Below are 12,500 nucleotides of genomic sequence, written 5' to 3'. Positions count from 1 at the left end.
TCTCTTCCTCTCTCCTCTCTCTTCCTCTCTCTTCTTTCCTCCCATCTCCTCTGACACACCCGCTCCCCCCTTCCCCGCTCCAAACAAACTTGCTCACAAATCTCTCTCTCTCTCTCTTCCTCTCTCTCTCTCCCATGATTGACTTGCAAATGAATAAATACAAGAGTCTTAAAATGTGGTGTTCACATTAAAGGAAAATGTAACTAGTTTTCTGCCCACTTCAATGTTCCACACTGTTGGGGTGGTGGTGGTGGAAATCTTATTTTGCCTTCAGTGGAGTGGAGAGAGAGAGAGAAAAAAAAAGAAGGCATTCAACACCAGGTTGTTGAAATCCACTAAATATTCCTAAGGGTGCAGTAATTGGGCAACCAGGTGGCAACATTTGGTCGCTACACCGCAACCCTGAGTGCGATTGTGCTGAGTCAGGTGAGAGAAAACAAACACTTAAAGCATGTATTTGATTTACTTGGAAGCCAGCCTGCTGAGTGATGGCTTGGTGGTGGTTGAGCGGGGGGGGGGGGGGGGGGGAGGAGGAAAGGGGCATGGGGGGGGACTTTGACAAATCTTCGCACACGTGGGTGGCACAACATGAATTCTTCTTTAAGGAGTCCCGAACAACCCAACTTTTTCCTTTTTCCTTTGCTCTCTCTACTTTCTCTGACCCCTTTGATCCCTGCACTAGGATGCTGTCAAGTAAAAAGCAGTCCTCTCCTATCAGTGGGTGCTGGCTAATGAACCACTGTGAGGGAAGCGAAACACATCGGAAAGTGGCTTGGTGATGGAATACGCTGGGGTGCACCAGTGACACCCAGGAGGAGAAAAGCCAAGCCAAAACAAAAAGTGCCTCCCTGCCTGATACCACCCTCCCCTCCCCCACAAGCCCCAGGGAAGGAAGGAGGGAGAGAAGCTGTGTTTCACTGATGGTGGGTGGGTCTTGTGTGTACGTCTTGCAAGTCACCTCCCCAATCCACATCTCCTTTCCCAGGCCAGAGCTAGAGCCAGAGCCAGGGTCCAGGGTCCAGGGACATGTAAGGAGAAGCATGGGGCAGGCAGGGCACCCGCACCCCGCCTCCTCGTCAGAATGAGCCTCTGTGTGTGTGTGTGGGGGGGGTGTGCCCCAAGAAAGCAGCAGCCTTCGTTTCGGAAGCCACTGGCTTGAGGGACGCAACCTCTCATTCAATTCCAAGAGGCCTCATTCATTGCCTTCATTGAAATGCAAATGGTTGGTTCAAAGTCCCGTTGTCTGCCAAAGGCTTCACTTTCTCTCCGCTCCACCCAGAGCCATACCTGCCCTCAGGCGTTTGTCAGTGAAAGGATCTGCCTCTCCGACTGGGGCAAAGGTCAGCCACAGTCGGTCACTCCCCTTCGCTCGCTCTGGAAGTGCAAAGTGGGATCTGGCCGCTGCTTTCTGACTCGCATGGGGCAGACCATGAGTGGTTCTCAGGAACGGCTCCCTTCTGATGTGGCCTTTCCATCGGCATTATTGATTCACTCTTCCATCCATCACCTTAACTATGTGAACGCGTGTTATTAACCTGTGCGTGTACTTCTGTCACTCAAACAAGCAGAACTGCTCAACATCAAGCATCCCTCCCTCTCAATAGAACGATCTAGCTGAACCGATTACTCAAAACACAGACAGGAACCCCTTACCTGTCCTTGTGCAGGTGCGCGGGGCGGGGGTGGGGGGGCGGTGGGAGGGGTTGCAGGAATATACTAGGCCTGTGCCCCGTGCCAGGCCCGGTTCTCTGCTTGGATCGGCGTTGGACCGAGCGACCAGGACACAGCAGTCCAGAGCCTTACTTACATCTCACAGTCGGTGCCTGTTCAGAAAAAACAATTCCTCCATCCATCCATCCATCCATCCATCCATCCATCCATCCATTTTATTTTTATTGAAACTCAGATATATATATAGAGAGAAGGAGAGACAGAAAGAAATATCTCCTGCCCGCTGGCTGGTTCACTCCCCAAGTGGCCACCATGCTTCATAAAACTCATTTCTTATCCAGTTATAATTTCATTAAAATATCTCATGTTTCCCAATTGGATAAAAAACAAATGGTATCTAAAAGTCTGCATACGAACCAGCGTCGCAGCCCTATGATTTTATCCAAATGAAAATGCATATGAGAGAGTTATTTGCACCCTTACAGCTATCACAGCTCAATTCACAATAGCCAGATACGGGATCAACACAGATACCCATCAGCGGGTGACAGAATAAAGAAAATGTGGCACACAAACACTATAGAATACTACCCATTCATAAAAATTAATGAAATTGTAAAACCTGATATACTTTTTTTAAAAATTATTTTTTAATAATCTTACTTGGTTGATTAGGGAACAGAGTGTCAAGGGCTACAGGGTGAAAGTGGGAAATACCATTGTTTCCACATCAATATCATTTTACCCTGTATCTGGGGTCAGGGGAAAAAAAAAAAAAAAAAAAAAAAAGGGAAAAGCCCCACCCAACCTCCCACCCATCCCAGATCCCCAACGGGAGGCACGCTCTGAGGCTCCTGCTCATACAGTTCTGATACTTCATCAGTTCTAGACTGCTGCCAATGTCTCAGTTCCAATCGCAATGAACCCTATTCAGAATCCACTGGCTGACAGTCTCTTCATGGTTGGGGTTCTAAGATCAGCAGTTCAGTTGGAGGGATCTCTCTCCAAAGAAACTTCATCTGAGATGATCACAGGCCTGATTCCTGCGCGAGTCTGCTAGTACACAGTCCAACACCGTCCGTCACACCGATCGGCTTATGATCATGCTGGTCGTTGGGATTGCCGGGTTCGTTCTGTTTCCAGGCCTGTCTTCCTCGTGAACCGACGGGTGTCGTAGTCCGGTTCGATCCTGCCCGCTTCATATTCGGTCCTCACGCAGACCGGTTGGAGCTGCAGCCTAGTCGGGAAGTAGTTGTCCAGCAGGGGAGCCCACATTCCCCTGTCAGCTTTGCCTCCTCCCCCTGACTATCACATGTGCTGTTTGGGCGCTGCAACCACATCTGGTACGGCTCACCTCACCTTGGCATTCCTTATTGTGTACTAGTATGTGTCGCAACCGAACCTGGCTCGACCCACACTCTGTTCTGGCGCTCGGACTCACCAGCGGGTGATGTGAACAGGTTCAGCCTGGTCTTGCCCCCAATCCATGCCATGTGTATACCAGTGGGATAATTTCCATAGCCTGTTCTGGGCTGTTTCCTATTTGTGCTGCTTGCGCTTACCTGCAGGGACTGTGTCCTGCCAGAGGAGTTGCCCAGGCTCCTCCATCAGAAACTCTCCCAGTGCCAGGCTTCACGCATACCAGTGGGTCCATGAGCCAGCCCTGTTCAGTCCACCTCCTGTCCTAGCAGGAACAGTGGTGTTTCCTGACTGTTCTTCAACCCAATCTGGTTCTTATTGTTGGACGGTGAAGGATCCTGAGGTGGAGCCGGCAGCCACACGCCAGTCAGGAGGACCCTGTGCGCGCGTGCGCGTGTCTGTGTGTGTGAGTGTGTGTGTGTGTGTGGTTGGGAGGGGTGTGTGTGTGTGTGTGTGTGTGTGTGTGTGTGTGGTTGGGAGGGGTGTTGCTGAGAGAAGGAGAGACAGAAAGAAATATCTCCTGCCCGCTGGCTGGTTCCCTCCCCAAGTGGTCGGGGCTGAGCAGAACCAAAACCAGGAGCCGGGAGCTTCTTCCCGGTCGGTCTCCGCCACACAGGCGGCTGCCGATACCGAAGGCTTTGTGCCATCCTCGACCGCTTTTCCAGGCCACAGGCAGGGAGCTGGACGGAAGTGGGGCAGCTGGGACTCGAACCGGCACCCGTATGGGATCTCGGCACGTACAGGCCGAGAAATGGAGCCACTAGGCAACCGCACACGCCTGGCCCAAGCAACAACTCTTGCCTTCCCCTCGTCTTCTTGTCTGGTCCGGGGAGATGCACGCTGTCGACATCTCTGGCCCAGGCCTTGTATGTTTGGCACATACGGCCTGATGATCTATGGGTAGCTTGCTGTTTTAGTTCAGGCAGGCCTTAACGTGCTCTCCGACGGGAGCTACGGCCTAGCTGACAGGAGGAGTGCCTGCCTGCCTGCCTGCCTGCCTGCCTGCCTGCCTGCCTGGCGTTCCCCTAGCAGGCTGGCGGGCTCCCAGCCCCAGATCTTGGGACCGTCTGGGGGCTAATGCGGTCCGGCCGGCCTGCCTGATGTAATTTTTTCACCCAGGCAGTCCCGGCGCTTTGCTGACAGCTGGGTGTTGTGGCCTAATCCGGCTGGCCCGCCCGCCCGCCCGCCCGCCCGCAACGCACCCACCCACCCGCCCAGCCATTTTGGCTCTCTTTTTGCCTGACTGGGTGCAGCGCCCTAACTTGATTCCGGTTCTCACGCTCCCTCTCCACCACCCCCACCGCACCACCCCCGGTTCTTGCGTGCGCCAGTGGGTGCTGTGGCACAATCTGAGATGGCCCACCACCAGTCCCAGCTATCGCCATTGGGCTGGGGTACGGCAACCTAGCCTGGCCTGGTCCATCCCCAGCCCTCCTGCGAACTGTGGGGTGCTAGCCAGTTCACAGTTCAATCCAGCCTGGCTTGCGCCCCAACCCGGCCTGGCTAATTATATGTGTGTTTTGGAAGGCAGCTCTTCTCTGCGTTCACATCTATCTTTCTTTTCTTTAGGATTTAGTCACTAGGCTAACATGCCGGCCGGACCCAACCAACCAACTAACCAACCAACCAACCCCTTGTCTTTGATGGACCGTGGGTGGGTGGGTGGGTGGGGTGTGGAGGCGGAAGAGTTGGAGGGTCAGCTCACCATCTCTTATTCTGCGGAACTGAAGGGAAAGGGTGCTCTGAGGGAGAGACTGGGGCACCTGTGCCTGAGTTGTGGGTGTTGTGTGCGGTCGGCTCTGCGGACAAGTCAAGGGGACTTGAGGACGGCAGAGCAGGAGGACATATGGGCTGGCCTGTGCCCTTCCTGCCCGAGGATTTCTCTGGTGGATTGGGAATGAAAGGCCACTATGCCGACGTGAAGGCCTCACAGGTGGCCTTACCTGACACCTACTTCTCCCTCCATGTTCTGGATCCTGGCCAGGAACCACTCAGCGTGCAACCACTTCTGCTCACAAATTGGAAAGAGAAAGCTGTGTGATGCCCCCTCCTGGGATAGAGAGAGAGAGAGAGAGAGAGAGAGAGAGAGAGAGAGAGAGAGAGAGGTGAAGAGGCCCAATCCCAGCCTGGCTGCTCCCTTTCTCCTTTTCCTCATCTGGACCTTACCTGCAAATGGGGAACAGAGAAGACTGAATTGTTGTCACATTCTCACTAACTCAATTTCAATCTCTCTCTCTCTCTCTCTCTCTCTCTCTCTCTCTCTCTCTCTCTCTCTCCCCCTCTTTTCCTCTCTCTCCTTTCACATCCCTAACCTGTTTCCATGGCACATCCTTTCTGTCCCTGAGGAACTTCTTGGGTCTTGCAAGAGCTCACAGGAAGGACAGGCAGACGCAAGGGCGCTGCAGAATAGCTTCACTGGCTTTTCCTCCACTTTCATGTCCCTGTGGCTCCACTTCTGATCTAGCTCCCTGTTTGTGCCCTGGGAAAACAGCGGAGGGTGGTCCAAGTGTACGGGACCCTGCACCTGTGTGGGAGGCCTGGAAGAAACTCCCAGCGCCTGGATTCGGATCGGATCCAGTCAGCTCCGGCCGTGGTTGTGGCCATTTGGGGAGTGCACCGGCGGATGGAAATCTTTCTGTCCGTCTGTCTCTCCTTCTCTCTGCAAATCTGCCTTCCCAATGAAAATAAGTCAACCTCAAGGCCAAATAAATAAATAAAAATAAAACTAGAGAACAGAAAGTGAAAGCAAGACAGTGGGGGATACTGGCATTGTGGCACCGCACACACGCTCAACAGCCTGTCAGCAGACACACTGGCCTTGCCGTATGGGAACACCGATTTCATCTTGTTCCTGGCTCCTGGCTTCGGCCTAGCTTGGCCTCAGCTGCTGTGACACAGGAGGGAGAGAGCCCTTCCACACTTTGTGACAATACCGCCTAGGGAGGGACATCCAGGAGAGACAAGGGTGGAGGAAAGGTCTCTTGGCACATATTGTGGGAACGGACTTGGGGTGAGGCGCTGACTGGGTTGTAGCTGTGTGTGTATAGGGAAATCTTTGCTGTACCAATGTGGTTGGGGACATTGAGATGGACTGAACCGGGTTTCTGATTTTTGTGAGACAGTCTTTCTCTCTCTCTCTCTCTCTCTCTCTCTCTCTCTCTCTCTCTCTCTCTCTCTCTCTCTCTTTCTCTCTCATTACTGGATGAGGTTCCCCGGGAGAGCTGGGCTTGGAAAAACGTGGCCCAAGGGATGAATCTGGAACTGACCCCTGGGCTCGAGACTCAGTGTTGTCGTTGTGATCTCTTGTCTTTGCTCTTCCTGCTCCCCCATCCTTCATCTTCCCCGTCCCATCGCAACCCCAACTGACTCCAAACCAGAAACCCCAGCGTGTTTCAAGAATCCACTCGTGCTGTCTGCGCGCCATCTAGTGGCCACAGTATCGGATCGGACAAGAGGCGAAAGCCAAGATGGCGCTGACGGCAGAAGCCAAGATGGCGCCCGCGTCTGAACAAGTCTCGCGTCTCGCGAGGCCTCGGGGTGGTGGTCGGCGTGGAGTTTGGGGGGGTCGAGGAAGGAGGAGGGAGGGAGGGAGGGAGGGAGAGAGTCGGTCTGGCGCAGGCGCAGTAAGCACAGTCGGGCTTCTGGCTTGCTGGCTGAGCAGTGGCGGCGGTGCCGGCGGTGGGGGGAGGGGGGAGGGGGGAGGGGGCCGCGGCGGCAGAAACCGTCCTTCCGCCGGGCCGGGACTGCACTGTGCGCGCCTCTCTAGGTGCTCCTGCCACGTCCAGGCGGGGGGATCTGTTACCTTCCCAGGGATGTTGCCTTAGTTCTTTCTTCTTGGATCTCTCCATTCCTTTTAGGCTCTGTTTCTCTCTCTCTTTCTCTGTTTTGCTCGCCGATTCCCGCTTTCCTCTCTTTCTTTCTTTCGCTTTCTCCTTTTCACTGTCTCCTCTCCTTCTCCCACTCCCCTACATCTCCTAGAATTTCACTTGTGACTCCCACCTTTATTTGACAGTCTTCATCCTTACATTCTCTGCCTTCCCCTAGGTTGTTCTTGAGTTGTTTTTTCTCGTTCAATCTTTATAGGCCTTTCTCTCGCGTCCTCATTCTGGATTTATTTTCTTCCCTCATCGGTGTGTGTCTGGCCGTTGTACCTGCGTGTGTGTGTGTGTGTGTGTGTGTGTGTGTGTGTGTGTGTGTGTGTGTTCTCCCCTAATGTTTCCATTGCTTCCCTTTATGTTGTCTTTCTCTTTTCTTAGTTTTTGTCTTTCTTCTTCTTCTTCTTTTTTTTTTTTTGTATTCTTACCTTTGCCTTCCTTTCAGTTCTCATTCTCTCCTCCCCCCAGCCCCCCCCCCCCCCGTTTCTCTCTCCCTTTTCTCTCTCTCTCAATGTCGGTGTTTTCATTTTATTTTCTGTCTGCCTTCTTCCTTTACCTTTGGCTTCCTTGGTCCTTCTTAACTTGTTTCTCTCTTCTCTTTCAACCTATATATGTTTTTCTCTCGCGTCCTCATGCTGGATTTATTATCTTGCCTCATCTGTTTTACTCGTGTGTGTCTGTTTTTTTTTTTTTTTCCCCCAAAAATTTTGTTCTACTGTGTCCATTGCTTCCCTTTATGTTGTCTTTCTCCTTTCCTAGTTTTTGGTCTTCCTGGTTTTTTTTTTTTTTTTTCTTTCTTTCTTAGTTTTGCCTTCCTTTCAGTTCTCATTCTCTCTCTCTCCCCCCCCCCCCCGTTTCTCTCTCCCTTTTCTCTCTCAATGTCGGTGTTTTCATTTTATTTTCTGTCTGCCGTTTTCCTTTACCTGTGTGTGACCAAGTCTATCCACCCTTCCCCCAAGACTGTACTGATAGGTCAGATGTATCCTGTCACAGTAGATGCGTGGTCACTCACTACTACAACTCGATTCTCCCCAAGCCACGCGACCTGGTGTTCCATGCATCAACACCGAATGTTAACATTTCACCAGTGACGGTCACGACACAGTTTGGTTCTAAATGAGAGGCAAGGCAAAGCAACCGACCTGGCGGCCGGGACCAGCCAGCACCCCCTGCGAGGGGAGGGAGGGAGGGCGGCAGTGACACACATTTCCCTGCCTATCTCGGCTTCATTGCCTGGCTGCGTGCATCCAGCGTGCTGTCCCTTTGTCCCTTGGTGCTGGCTGTCTGACTCCACCTGGTGGCAGCCGTGCTGTAGCTGTAGAGCATTCTGGAGCCGGCAAGGGCGAGCAAGTGGGTGGAGAGCCCGGGACAGGATGTGACAAAGTCCCCAAGCTGCAGGCGGGAGAGTCCCAGCCCTGCTGGGACCTTGGTGGCTCGTGTGCTGTTCGGAGATTGAGCCTGGAGGCTTGCAAGTGAGCAGGCAGGCAGCTGCGGGGGTGGGTAGGTGTCTGCTCGCTCCCGATTGTAACCGGGCTGGAGTACCGCTAGAGTGCATGGGGTCGACCAGCACACCCTTTATCACTGCCACCGTGCACTAGGGGACTCGATCGGGGCCGTCGGCGGGGCTGCGAGGCCACGGCCACCGGCCCGACACTTGTCGCCTGCACTAGGGGACCCGGTCGGGACCGTTGGTGGGGCTTGAGGCCACGGCCGCCGGCCCAGACGCTTGTCGCCTGCACAAGGGGACCCGGTCGGGGCCGTCGGCGGGGCTGCGAGGCCACGGCCACCGGCCCGACACTTGTCACCCGCACCCTAGGGGACCTGGTCGGGGCCGTTGGCGGGGCTGCGAGGCCACGGCCACCGGCCCGACACTTGTCGCCTGCACTAGGGGACCCGGCTGGGGCCGTTGGCGGGGCTGAGGCCCTGGGCCGCCGGCCCGACACTTGTCACCCGCACCCTAGGGGGACCTGGTCGGGGCCGTTGGCGGGGCTGCGAGGCCACGGCCACCGGCCCGACACTTGTCGCCTGCACTAGGGGACCCGGCCGGGGCCGTTGGCGGGGCTGAGGCCCTGGGCCGCCGGCCCGACACTTGTCACCCGCACCCTAGGGGGACCTGGTCGGGGCCGTTGGTGGGGCTGTAGAGTTGTTTGCTTTTCTCTAACTCCTGGGGTCGACCAGGTGGCCACAGGAGCATGCCCTGTGGGCGATGGCTGTGTTTTTGGGGACTTGTGACCCGGGCCCCCATCTGAGGGGCGGCTGTGTCCCATAGGTTGTCCCTGTTGTCCCCTGGAAGGGCATTTCTACACCTGCAGTTGTCATTTTGGATCTGCAGGTAGGTGCTGACACGCTGTCTCCTGGTGACTGTCACCGGAAGAGCTGGGCCCCTGGGTTCGCGTCTGGGGCGGTAGGGGGGAGCGCGATGGGCTGCCGGCGGCCTGGCGCTGGACTGCGTTCCCCCTGCCCATCCGGTGCCGAGCTCCCTGCCTGGGTTCGTGCGGGAGCTTGGTGTGCGATCCTGGTTTAGCCCTGCGACGGTGCCACCATCTCCGGCTTAGAATTTGCCCCGAGAGCGGCAGAGGTGAGGCTGGGCGCTGGGTCCTATACCCGTGTCCGTCTTCTGCCGCAGGTGGCCCGCTGCGTAGTGGTGGCTGACAGAACCCCCTCAGAACTGAGTCTCAGTGGTCGTCGGCCTTATGCCGCGTGTGCGTGTCAGGCGTTCCTCCGCTGGGGTTGGCCACCGCTGCTGAAGAGGCAAGGGGCTGGCGAGGCTGCCGACGGACCCCCCCCTGGCAGCTGTCCTCGCTGGGCGTGACCCCCTGTGCCTCGCGTGATGTCATAATCCTAGACCGAGACTTGACCGATGTGGTGATGTGGCGCTCTCCTGGGCCGGGCCTAAGCCGCTTACAGACGAGGGACGGCCATTCATGGCGAATGCTGCCGAGCTGCTCGTTCTGTCTTGCGGGCTCCTGGTTCCTCTTTCCCCTGCCTCGGCGTGGTGGGAGAGGCCAGGGGTGCGGAATCCGGCTCGATCTCCGCTCCCTCTGCCTTGTGCCGCCTGAAGGTGCTGGCGTTGGGGGTCCAGGCGGGGGTCCTCGGACGTGGCGGACACCCTTCGCCCTCTGCCGTGTCGGTGTGTCATGGTGTGTGGGCGGGCCCCGTCCCGCGGTGGTGGTGCGGGGCTTGTCTGGCAGAGTCTGACCCTGCTCAGCTCTCTGCGGTGCTCCTGGAGCGGTCCAGGTCGTTTGCCTCTCAGGCGCCTGGAACCGAGTGGTGCCGTCGCTCCTTCACTGCCCCGGTGTGCTCTCTCCCGGGTGTGCCGTCGCAGCCTCGCTGGCGTGTGCTGCTTGGTGCGTGGGAGTCCCTGGGGGGTCGAGGCGGTAAGGAAGAGGCAGCGTGGGTGCAGCGCAGGCCCGTCGCCGCCGCTGCTGCTGCCGCCTGTGGCCTTGCTTGGCCGCTGGTGTCCCCTGCGCGTCTGTGGGGGCAGGTGGCTTCCTTTCCTCTACCGCAGACCCCTCTGCCCGGCTTCGGGCTCGCCCCGCGGGTTGGGTGTTGCTCCCTCGAAGGGCCCTCTCGGCCTGGTGAGAGGTGCGCTCGGGGTTGGTGGGGTGCGGCCCACCTTCGGTGAGAAAAGCCTTCTCTAGCGATCCGACAGGGACGTGCCTTACGTGATGGGGTGCCGTATCCCCCGCTTGTCGCCGTTCCTTCCCTCCTGGTGTGTGTCGGTAGCCACGCTGCTGACGACGCGGATGGCTCGGGTTCGTTGTGCGTTAGGTGGCGATGGTCGCTCGTTCCCTCCGCCCTCCCCTCGGGGAGTGTGTGGGGGTTACGCGTGGGCTCTTCTGGCCCCCTTCCGCTGGGGGCCGGACGCTGCCTCTCGCACCTCTACCTCGCCGTGGCCCGTGCCTCCCCCCTCTGGGTCGGGGGAGGGTCCCGCTGGGCCGGGCCGGGTGTGTCCCGGTGCCTACTGTGGGCCTGACGGAGGGGCTCCTGTGGTCGCTCGCACGCACGCATGCGGTGCGCGTGTGTCGCCTCCGGTGTGTGGCCTTCCGCTTGCCACCTGGGGCCCTGGGGTTGTGTGTGGCTTTGTCCCGTGCTGTGCCCCTGTGGCCCTGGTGGTGGGGTGGCTCTGCTCGCTTCCCGCCCTGGGCTTGCCGTTGGCCCGCTGGCCGGTCACCGCCGGCGAGGGTGGTGCGGTGGGGCCACGGGTTTGGGCCTGTTGGGTCTCCCCTCGGCCGCGTCGGCCTTGGGAGCGTTCCTGCGGGGTTACGGCCCTCGGGACCGGGGCCCGGATGTTGGCGGATGGAGGCCGGGATCCGGCAGCAGGTAGGCGCCCGGCGTGTGGGCGTTGGCGGCGTCGCGTTGGGGGCCCCGGTGGGGGGGCCTCAGGCGCGCGTCGGGGAACGCGTGGGGGTCGCTGGAGGCGGGCTCCGGTGTCCCAGGCGTGTCACGGGACCGCCCGGGTGTGGGCGGTGGCATCCCGTGTCTGTTTTCCGGGAGGGACCCGGCTTTCGTTGGCCCGAGGTGTTCCCTCGTGGCTCCCCGTCGCGCTTCTGGTGCCTCTCCCCCGTGGTCTGATGCCACCCCCCCATATAGGTACCCCCCTCGCCGCCCGCTGCGGCCTCGTGTCGCTGGCGTGTGGCGTTGAGCGCTCTTTGGGGTCGGGGGTCGGTTGGCTGCGACGTGTGTGGCCTGCGGTGTGCGGGGGCTGGCGTTTCCCCTCATCGTCGGCGGTGTGTGCGCGTGAGGGGTGGCTGAGTCGCACGGTGGTCCCCGGCTGTGTGTGGTTTGTGCCTGGCTGCCTCCCCCTCCCCCATGTGGGACCGCCCTTGCGCTTGGAGAGCGCTGGCGGTGAGATCCCGCGTGGTGTGGGGGCCGGGTGCGTCGTCTGGCCGCCATCCGGTTCGGCCGGCCGTCCGTGTGGAGGAGGCCCTCCTCCGCCGCGCCCCTTCGCGCTTGGGGGGGTCCGCTGGCCCTCGGCTCCCGCTTGTCACCGCTTGTTGGGCCTCGCTCGCTCGCTCGCCGGGTGGCTCCTGCTGCCGCGCCTCCTTTGTCTCCATCTCGCTCTTCGTCCGCTCCCTGGTCCTGGGTCTCCGTGACCCTGTCGTTCTCCGCTCCCGGGGTCCCGCTGCGGCCGTCGGGGAAGGCGCTCGGGCCCCTTCCCGTGTGTCTCGCCCCCCGCCCCGTCAGGCGGCGGTGGCCGGTGGTGGCGCCGCGGGTCGGCTTGTCGGAGCCTCGGCGCGTGTGCGGGGGTTGAGGTAGGTGAGGCCGGCGGGGGTCGGTCGGTGGGGGCGGCTGGTGCGTCCCGCTGTCCGCCCTCCCGCCCGCCCGCCCTCCCTCCCTCCTCTCCTCCTCCTCCTTCCTGGTTGGCAGTGCCGGTGGTCTTCCCGGACCCGGTGTGGCTGCCCCCGTGAGTGGACTTTCCCTGAGGCTGTGGTCGGCCGGTTCCTCAGGCCCGTCTTGCGTCGCGAGGTTGTGTGGGCGGCTCGGCGTATCGGCTCCGCACCCCGTTGTGTGTGGGGGGCGCTGTCGGCCGGC

The sequence above is a fragment of the Ochotona princeps genome, unplaced genomic scaffold, assembly GCF_030435755.1.
Source record: "Ochotona princeps isolate mOchPri1 unplaced genomic scaffold, mOchPri1.hap1 HAP1_SCAFFOLD_263, whole genome shotgun sequence".
Taxonomy (NCBI): domain Eukaryota; kingdom Metazoa; phylum Chordata; class Mammalia; order Lagomorpha; family Ochotonidae; genus Ochotona; species Ochotona princeps.
The sequence above is the reverse complement of the archived record's forward strand: the minus strand, read 5'-3'. Positions refer to the sequence as shown.